Source organism: Parus major, chromosome 26 (assembly GCF_001522545.3).
Source record: "Parus major isolate Abel chromosome 26, Parus_major1.1, whole genome shotgun sequence".
Taxonomy (NCBI): Eukaryota; Metazoa; Chordata; class Aves; order Passeriformes; family Paridae; genus Parus; species Parus major.
Window position 1 is genome coordinate 1,194,879 of NC_031795.1, and position 8,389 is coordinate 1,203,267.

General features: G+C 48.2%; 1 long non-coding RNA gene across 1 annotated transcript; it reads left to right on the plus strand.

Moving 5' to 3' along the window:
* The first annotated feature begins 25 nt into the window (after nucleotides 1-25).
* Nucleotides 26-4,498, plus strand: LOC107215004. The gene is made up of 3 exons (XR_001525076.1): nucleotides 26-261; nucleotides 2,890-3,044; nucleotides 3,583-4,498. It is a non-coding gene; the product is annotated as an uncharacterized LOC107215004 (long non-coding RNA).
* The last annotated feature ends 3,891 nt before the right edge of the window (nucleotides 4,499-8,389 follow it).

Sequence of the window (8,389 nt, forward strand, 5' to 3'; positions counted from 1 at the left end):
CCTCAGGCAGTTTCTGGAGCCTCGGGGCTGCCCCTCAGGCAGTTTCTGGAGCCTCGGGGCTGCCCCTCAGGCAGTTTCTGGAGCCTCGGGGCTGCGGCTCCCGGAGCTGCCGGAGCCAGCCCAGGGCCTGCTCGCAGCCGGGGCTGGGCAGGACACGGCAGCCACGGCCCCATCCCAGCAGGGAAGGAAGGAAGGACCTGTCTGGGAACGGGAAATGTGTCACAGCCCTGCTCCGGTCCTGTGTCCCATCCGAACCGCCAGGTGAGCAGGAACTGAGCTTGTGCTTTCCTATCGCACCTTTGGGCCTTTCCTCCCCCTCCATTTGCTTCTTTTTAATCATCATGGAAAGCTTAAGGCGGTTGAATTTCAGGTTTAATTTTAAATGAGAAACTTTAATTTTGAACATTTGTTTTTGTTTCAAAATAGAATGACAAGCCAAAAAATATTAAGGTTATTATAAAAAAAAAAGTTTAAAACTTAGGTTTGGGAATCATCTCTCTAAAGACCTTTTATTGCAGTCATGGTGAGCAGGATACAATGTGTTATCTGTAGATTTTGAAATCAAATTATAAGAGGAAAATACTTTAGATTGGACAAAATACCAGGAACCAATTATACAAAATTTTAATTTCCATGCACAGTCAACAGAGCTGATTTTATTTTTCCAAGCTATCTAAGGCAGAGATCTCTGAATTCAAATTGCAAAGAGGAAGCACCTTGTCTCTTATCAAAGCATGAGAGAAGGAACTTAACAGAGCTGTCATGGCCCAGCCCTCAAATCAATGATCCTCCAGAAAGGAATGTGGTAAAGAAATTAGTATTCTTGACTATATAAAGTAATTTTTTTTATGAAAGTTGGACACTGGAGCAAACCGCCAGACACTGTTACCCCCCAGGCATGACTGTTCTCAAGGAGTACTGACATTTCTCAGTTCACAGAACTGCTGCAGGAGGAGGACACCGACTGCCCCATCACAAGTGGGAGCAGGGAAGAGGCTGGGTGGAAGCCTTGCTCTCTGAAAAGGGGTGTGGGTGGTATTTGCTGGGTGAAATTCCAGATAATCCTGGGAAACAAACCTTCCCTACATCACAGGAAGAAGCATTTCCTGCCCTGGCTGGCCTGGCCTGTGTGGACAAATCTGGAGATTTGTAACTGGTTAAGAGCTGCAGTCAAAGCTTCTTGAGTTCTCCTTCAGAAAAATATCCTTTAAATGCAGAGTACAAGCACTGGTGCAACATCACCTTAGCCTGGAATGATAACCCAGGGTGGGTTAAACCCCTATTGCATTACTCTCATGTTGCCACATTAATATATTAACCTCAGAGGGTGCTGAGGCCCTGGCACACGGAGCATAGAAGTGTCCAAGGCCAGGCTGGACAGGGCTTGGAGCAGCCTGGGATAGGGGAAGGTGTCCCTGCCATGGCAGGGGGTGGAACTGGATGGGCTTTGATGTTCCTTCCAGCCCAAACTATTCTGTGATTCTATTTTCCCAAATTTCAACATCCTTGCATTGATGCAAAGGGACATTTTCTGGTGGAAGGCAGTTCAGTTGAGAGGATCACAAAAGCACATTGCACCCAAAGCTCTGTTCCCACAGGTTTTGTGTCTTTGCTCAGAGGGCTGACACAAGATTTTTGATTTTTTCCTGTTGAGAGAGTGGGCATTGCAAGTTCTGCCCCAGTTTACTTACTGCCCCCCAAACTGCAAACAAATCAAAGAATAACATCATTCATCTTCTTGGGACAACAAGTCCAAAGAATAAGGATCAGAAAAGCAAACCCTGCAGCAGCTCAGAGTAAGGCTAAGGATTCCATTTGAAAATTTCATCAAAATGTTTTGGGACAAACAAGAACTTTTTGAGCAAAATTAAAACTTCTGCAAGAAATGTTAATCTTTTCTTATTTTTTCCCATTGCTTCCTCAGCATAAGAATCCTGTTAGGTTTTGGCATCATAAACTGCTAAAATACAAAAAAAAAAAGGCAAAAAAAGCAGCATTGCTTACTTTTCCCAGAGATATTCTTTCATCCAAATCCCTATAAGTTTACTGAAAATTGTTTTAAAGTGAATTCTCAGTTTCAAGTTTAATTAATTAAAGAACAGACAATAAAATACCCATGAGAATAGTTATAATTTCTCAAACCCAATCTAAGTTTTTATAAATGGAGATGCTAAACCAGAGCCAGGGGCTGGGACAGGAATAGGGATGAGGGAGTGAGGTGCAGCCCATGGCTGTCCAGCTTTACATCCCACTTTGCTTATGAACTCCTGGGTTCCAGTAAACACTTTAAATTATAAATAAAATATAAATTTATTATATTTATATTTGTTATATAATTATTCATGTATAAATATAAATAAATGTGGCTCAGATGTGACCCACAGGGTTTCGGTGTGGTGGTGCCCATGGAGTTTGGGAAACCATTAATGCTGCTGGATTTGCTCTGTGGCTGTTTAAAAACACTCAGGAAAGGCCCTTTTTCTCCTAGGGATGTCCATAGGTATGAGGAGTGCAGTGCAGGTCCTTGGTGGAGGTTTTTGAGCTACTTGGACACCTCCCTGTCATTGTGGATCCCTGTGGGGAGTACACGGACAAGAACTTGGATCCATCCAAGGAGTTTGCTACCACTCCTCGATGGCCTCTGGCTGTGGATGTGCTGCAGCCTCGTGTGTCCACACCTCTGTATCTCCACACCTCGCTGCCAGTGACTCCACCTCTGCAGGACTCAGATAAACCCCAACTCTTCTGCTCCTCAGCTCTGCAGGGGCTGCCCAGTGGTCTCCTGGCGAGGTCCATGAGACACTCTCTGGGGTTATGTTCTGGGGAGGTGTTGGGAAGCTCCAGCCATGTAATTATTAATTAATTAATAATGTAATTAATTACTGTCAGTGTGCTCCAGAGGGTGGAGACCAGAGCTCAGGCAGACTCCTCCATGGGGCAAAAGGGAGACTTTCTGCTGCTTACAATGAGCTGAACCTGAGAAGTCTCAGAATCAGCAGCCTGCTTGGACCACAGCACAGTGAGATGCACCTATCTGGATACAGGTAAGTTAAAATTAGGAATAAGGAAGTGCAGCATGACAGGCAGGACTCCTTGTGTGCCTTTGCAGCACTGATGAGGGGACAGGGAGCATGGGCATGGTGACAGCTGCATTCCTGGCACCAAGGGATGGTTAACTGCTCCTCAGGGAGCTGCTGGCTCTTTCTGGAAGAGATGTGCATTCTTTCTAATAAAAGATGTGCATGTGGGGATTGCTAATTGCTATGGCTTTCAGACAGCTTTCTACTCTCTTCTGGAAGCAGAAAAGCTGAAGTTCTTGGCACAGAGTTGTTAGTAATTATATCAATTATACAAAACAAAAACCAACCCAACAGTTCTCTCCTTTCTTCAGTGTGTGACTCTGGCTCCGTAAGTGTTTTGTGTTATGATTTATACCTGAGGTAATTGGGCTGATTAGTGGGTAAATGAGACAGCACAGGCTGGGGCTGGCTCCTCACCTTCCACGGAGATGTTTTAATCTTTATTTCACCAAATCACTCAGTTGGTTTTCCTTGCAAGCTTTAACCCTTTGCTTGCTTGCAGAGGAAGATGTTCCTTCATGGAGCTGCTTTAGGAGAGAGGCTCATCCCTTGCCTGCTGTCAAGCAGTGCCCTGGGTCTGGAGAGAGGATCACACACAGTGACTCCAGATGTCAGCATCAACAAGATTTCCAAGTGACTTCACAGGCTCAAGCAAGGCTCTGCAGAGCGTTGGCCTGTCTGTTGCATGCAGAAGGAGGTGATTTTAAGTGGGACATTCAAGAACAACAGCTTATGAAAACCAGCAGCTGCTGAAAGTCTCAACTTCTTGGCTATAGTTCTGCATCTGCTGCTTAGAGTTACAGGGTTTTTATATGACTTCAACTTGACACTGACTCAGAAGTGCTAAAGGTGCCTGGAGTCACTTCAGACTTTACTCCATTTCCCCTTTCAGGGACTACAGGGGTAGTGAGAGAGGGAGCAGCCTGGAAGAACGTCCAAAGTCCACTGGTCTGAGGCATCTTTTTCCCTGAGCAGATGTTCACATCTGTGCAGAGCCATGGTGAGAGGAGCAGGTCAGCACCAAATGTGAGCGTTGCCAGTTGCTTCCTTTGCTGCTGCTGTTGTGGAGTGACAGCTCTGGGGAGGCAGAAGAACCTGTGTGGGATGGGAAAGGGAAGTTTCCTTGGGCAGGACATTTTCAGGTTGGTTTCATATTGAGCTCCAGGGCTAAGGGCCTAACATGCCTTGGAAGAGCACTTTCAAAGCTTTGAATGTTCTCTGTGTTTGATAAATGTTTGAGGAGAAATCAGCTGTCTTCTTGCCAGGAGCAGTCCAGAGAGGATGGTGGGATCAGGATCACTTCTAGAAGGAACCAGGCTGATAGAGAAGTCCTTTTCTAAGGAGAAAAGTGGGAGATTCCTCCTTTCCAATGAGCAGAAGACAAGCCAATGCCACCAGTGCAGCCTGGGGAGGTCTGGCTGGGGATGGGGTATGTGCAGTCCTCAGTGCCATGTGTGTGTCATGAGGTTTGTATTAATCCTGAGTTCTTGTGTTTTCTGGGTCCCAGACCCAGCAGTTTTGAAGAACTGCCTTTTCCCAAGAAATGCTTCCAGAGTGTTGCAGAGGATGTACAAGTGCATTTCTGAGCTGTTGGTAACATAACTGTCAGAATAACCAGAATAACCAGGGGATGACCAGAACCAGTCTCTCTGTTCTCTAACAGATATGGTGCAAGTCTCAGCCTTTGACTGGCAGAAGCAAATTTACCCATATCTTACCATTTCCTTTTGGCTGTGAAGCATTTACAGGGGGAGCTGCAGCCTGGAAACCAACAGAAATGCTCAATACTGTGCTGTTGGGAGATATCCCAAGTTTTGCTGCTGGTTTTTTCCTTCCTCACACACATCAGAGGCAGTAAGAGCTGTCTGTCTGCATGTCTTAGGTCACCCATGTGCAGTAACTGGCCTGAAGCATAGACTGGGATGTTCCCCACAGCCCAGTCACCACAGGGCACTGGCACCTCAAACTGCAGCCCATCCTCACAGGATTTTTTTGCAATATATTGGGCCCTTGATAAGGCTGGAGGAGACTTGCCACTGAAGATCATATGCAGCACTGAGTGGTGCAGGGCTGGGCTGTTCTCTCTCCAGACCAGGCAGGTCCTCTGTGGTTCTCTGTCCACAGCAGACCACAGGACATAAAGAAAGGACATTCTGGAGGGAGAGCTGTGGCCATTGAAGGTGTGAGAGCTGAGGCAGCAGCATGGTGAGGAAGTGCTGGTTGCCCACCCCTCCCACCCCACCCCTGAGACACGAGAGAGGAGCTCCTGTCTCCCTGGCCCCAGTGTACACATGTGTCAGCTGAACAGAGCTGAGCTCACCAGAAATGTCTAATTGGTGCCTTCAGGCAATCGTGTCTCTCTTCCTGTCTGAGTTTATCTTGAAAGGCTCGATTGAGTTACCTCCTCTCCCATAATAGGATCTGAGTTCCTTGTAGTAACATAAGAAGGAGATGATGTCACTGCAGCTCAACTTCTCTGATAACTTACAAATGACTGGGGCCAACACCTCAGCTTCTTTCTCAGGCAAAGCTCCCAGACTGAGTCAGTACCTGACTGCTGAGCTCCCGGGGAATTGCTGTGCAAGGAGCTGAGGGCACAGCAAGAGAGGACGGCTCTGGGGTCACCCTGCTAGAGGCCACTCTGTCCCCACTGCCCTGAAGCCAGCTCCACACGTGCTGCTCTTTGTGCCTTGCTCAGCACTTGCTGGGGCCTGACACACAAGGACAGGAGGGTTTGGGTCCCTGAGCCTGCCCAAAGAACCCAGGGGAGGAGAAGGGTTCTTCTTTCAACTGATACCAACTGGGATAAGACAAAGGCAGCCAGGGATTGCAGTACTCACCTGGAAAGGGGAAAATTGGGTTAAATTTCTGCCTGCCTGTTGTGTCTTTGCTGCCATAATGTATTGCAAATTCAGTGGGAGAATGGAGCTGTCCCAGAGGAGGCCATGCTGAGGGCTGGAGCCCTTCTGCTCTGGAAACAGGCTGAGAGAGCTGGGGCTGCTCAGCCTGGAGAAGAGAAGGCTCTGGGGAAACCTCAGAGCTCTGTCTTGTGCCTAAAGGGGGCCTATAAAAAAGACGGGGACAGACTTTTTAGTAGGGTCTAAATAGGACAAGGGGTGGTGGTTTTAATCTAAAAGAGGGGAGATTCAGATGATATAAAGGAGATATTTTTTATGGTAACATGGTGAAACACTAACACAGGCTGCTCAGAGAAGTGGTGGATGTCTCTTCCCTGGAAACATTCAGGGTTGGATGGGGCTCTAAGCAGCCTGGTGTAGTTGAAGATGTCCCAATGCCCACCAGGTACTGTAGTCACCTCCAAACTTCTCTGTATTGACTGTGGCAATCCAGCAGGGCCAGTGGTAGTCACATATCTCCCCAGATTGTTTCCACCTTTGCCCACACTGCAGTCACTGCAGAACCCACTTTCTACTTGCAGGGGATTGGATTAGATGACCTTTAGAGGTCACTTTCAACCCAAAGCATTCTATGATTCTGTAAATGGCACATTATTTCCTTGTAGGCGAGCTCCTACACCTGGGATCTGTGCCGTGCCACAGAAAGGCTCACAGCCCTCAAGCAAGACTCACAAGTGTTACCTGGCTCCATTTCCAGCTAGAAACTTGTGAAAACCATCCCAGGCAGTGGATGGAGGTTCAAGACACAAACATGTTTGCAGTTGGCTGTGGAACAGGACCTGGTTTTGAGAAAGTTTGCAGGGCTCTGTTTGGACTGCAATGAGTCTTCACTCCTGACTCAATGGGGCATGTTTCTGTGGGAAGCTGTCCACGAGGGATGCTCAGGAAATGAAATCAGAGCAATACCTAGACTCCACACAAAGTGCCTTTGGTGTAGACAAGAGGGCTTTGTTATCCCCAGTTGCAAACACCTCCAAAACCCCTCAGGTCAGAACGGTACAAGAGGGATTGCCAAAATCTCTGTGCAGCTATAGAAACTGCTGAAAGCTGGGCAGCTGTGCCAGCTCCCCGACCAGCCTCTCCCTGGGCCCTGGCAGTGCCCCCCTGGCCATGGTGCCAGGCACAGGGAAATGGAGAAGGTGCAGGAAGCAGCTGGAGGCTGAGCAGAGAGGCTCAAAGGCTCAGCAGGCATGGAGCCTGCATATCTGCTGGGAAATATGGAGCTTGTCAAGCATAAGGCAGCTGGAGAAGGGAGAGCAGCCCTTGGGACAGAAGGAACAGGACAAGCTGTGCTCTGGGGAGAGGGGCTCTGAGCAGATTTGGGTACACTGGAGTGCAGGGTCCAGCTCTGGGTTCCTCAGCAAAGAAACACCCAGGCCTGTTTGTGTGTGTCCAGAGGAGGCCATGGAGATGCTCCCAGGGCTGGAGCCCCTCTGCTCTGGAGCTAGACTGGGACAGCTGGAGGTGTTCACCTGGAGAACAGAAGGATCCAGGGAGAGCTCAGAGCCCCTTCCAGGGCCTAAAGGGGCTCCAGGAGAGCTGGAGAGGGACCTGGGACAAGATGTGATGTGACAGGACAGGAGAGGAAAGGCTTTCCACTGCCAGAGAGCAGGGAGAGATGGGATATTGGGAAGGAATTCTTGGCTGTGAGCATGGGTAGACTCTGGCTCAGGTTGCCCAGAGAAGCTGTAGCTGCTCCTGGATCTCTGGAAGTGTCCAAGGCCAGGTTGGACAGGGCTTGGAGCAACCTGGGCAAGTGGAAGTGTCCCTGCATAAGGCAGGGGTGGAACAAGCTGAGCCTTCTTTATACACAAAGCATTCTGTGATTCCATGATTTTATGAAAAATGTTGCCAGTTTAAATATGTCCATTCCTTGCTTGTTTCCATATCTTCAGTTTACCTGAAGCTCCTCTTCATCAGGTTCATCAGGAATCAGCTTACACACCAGTGCTTGAACCTGGGACGGTTCTTCCTTTGGCACTGACGTGTCTGTTCTGTGGAGCAGCTGTTGTCTGTCACTTCTGTTGTGTCAGCACCAGCATGCCCTGTGTGCTCACATGGGCAAGTGACTGAGTTAAGGTTTGTGACACTACATGGGTTATGCCATGCCAAAAGTTAGTGGAAACACATTGAAATTTAATTTATGACTTTATGAGGCAGGAGTGTGGATGTGAGCTGTGATTATTTCTTCAGTGCTCACAGTGTGCCCAGGACACACAGACTGAGGGCAGCCAAGGCAGCACATGCCTCCTCTGACAGTGTGTTTGAGAGGGGTGTGAAGGTGGAGTCAAGTTTCAGTGTTTGTCAGAGTCTCTTCTGAGGGACCTCTGCTTACTGAAAGGTGGGTTCTGCAGTCACTGCAGTGTGGGTAGAGAAATATGGAAACAATCT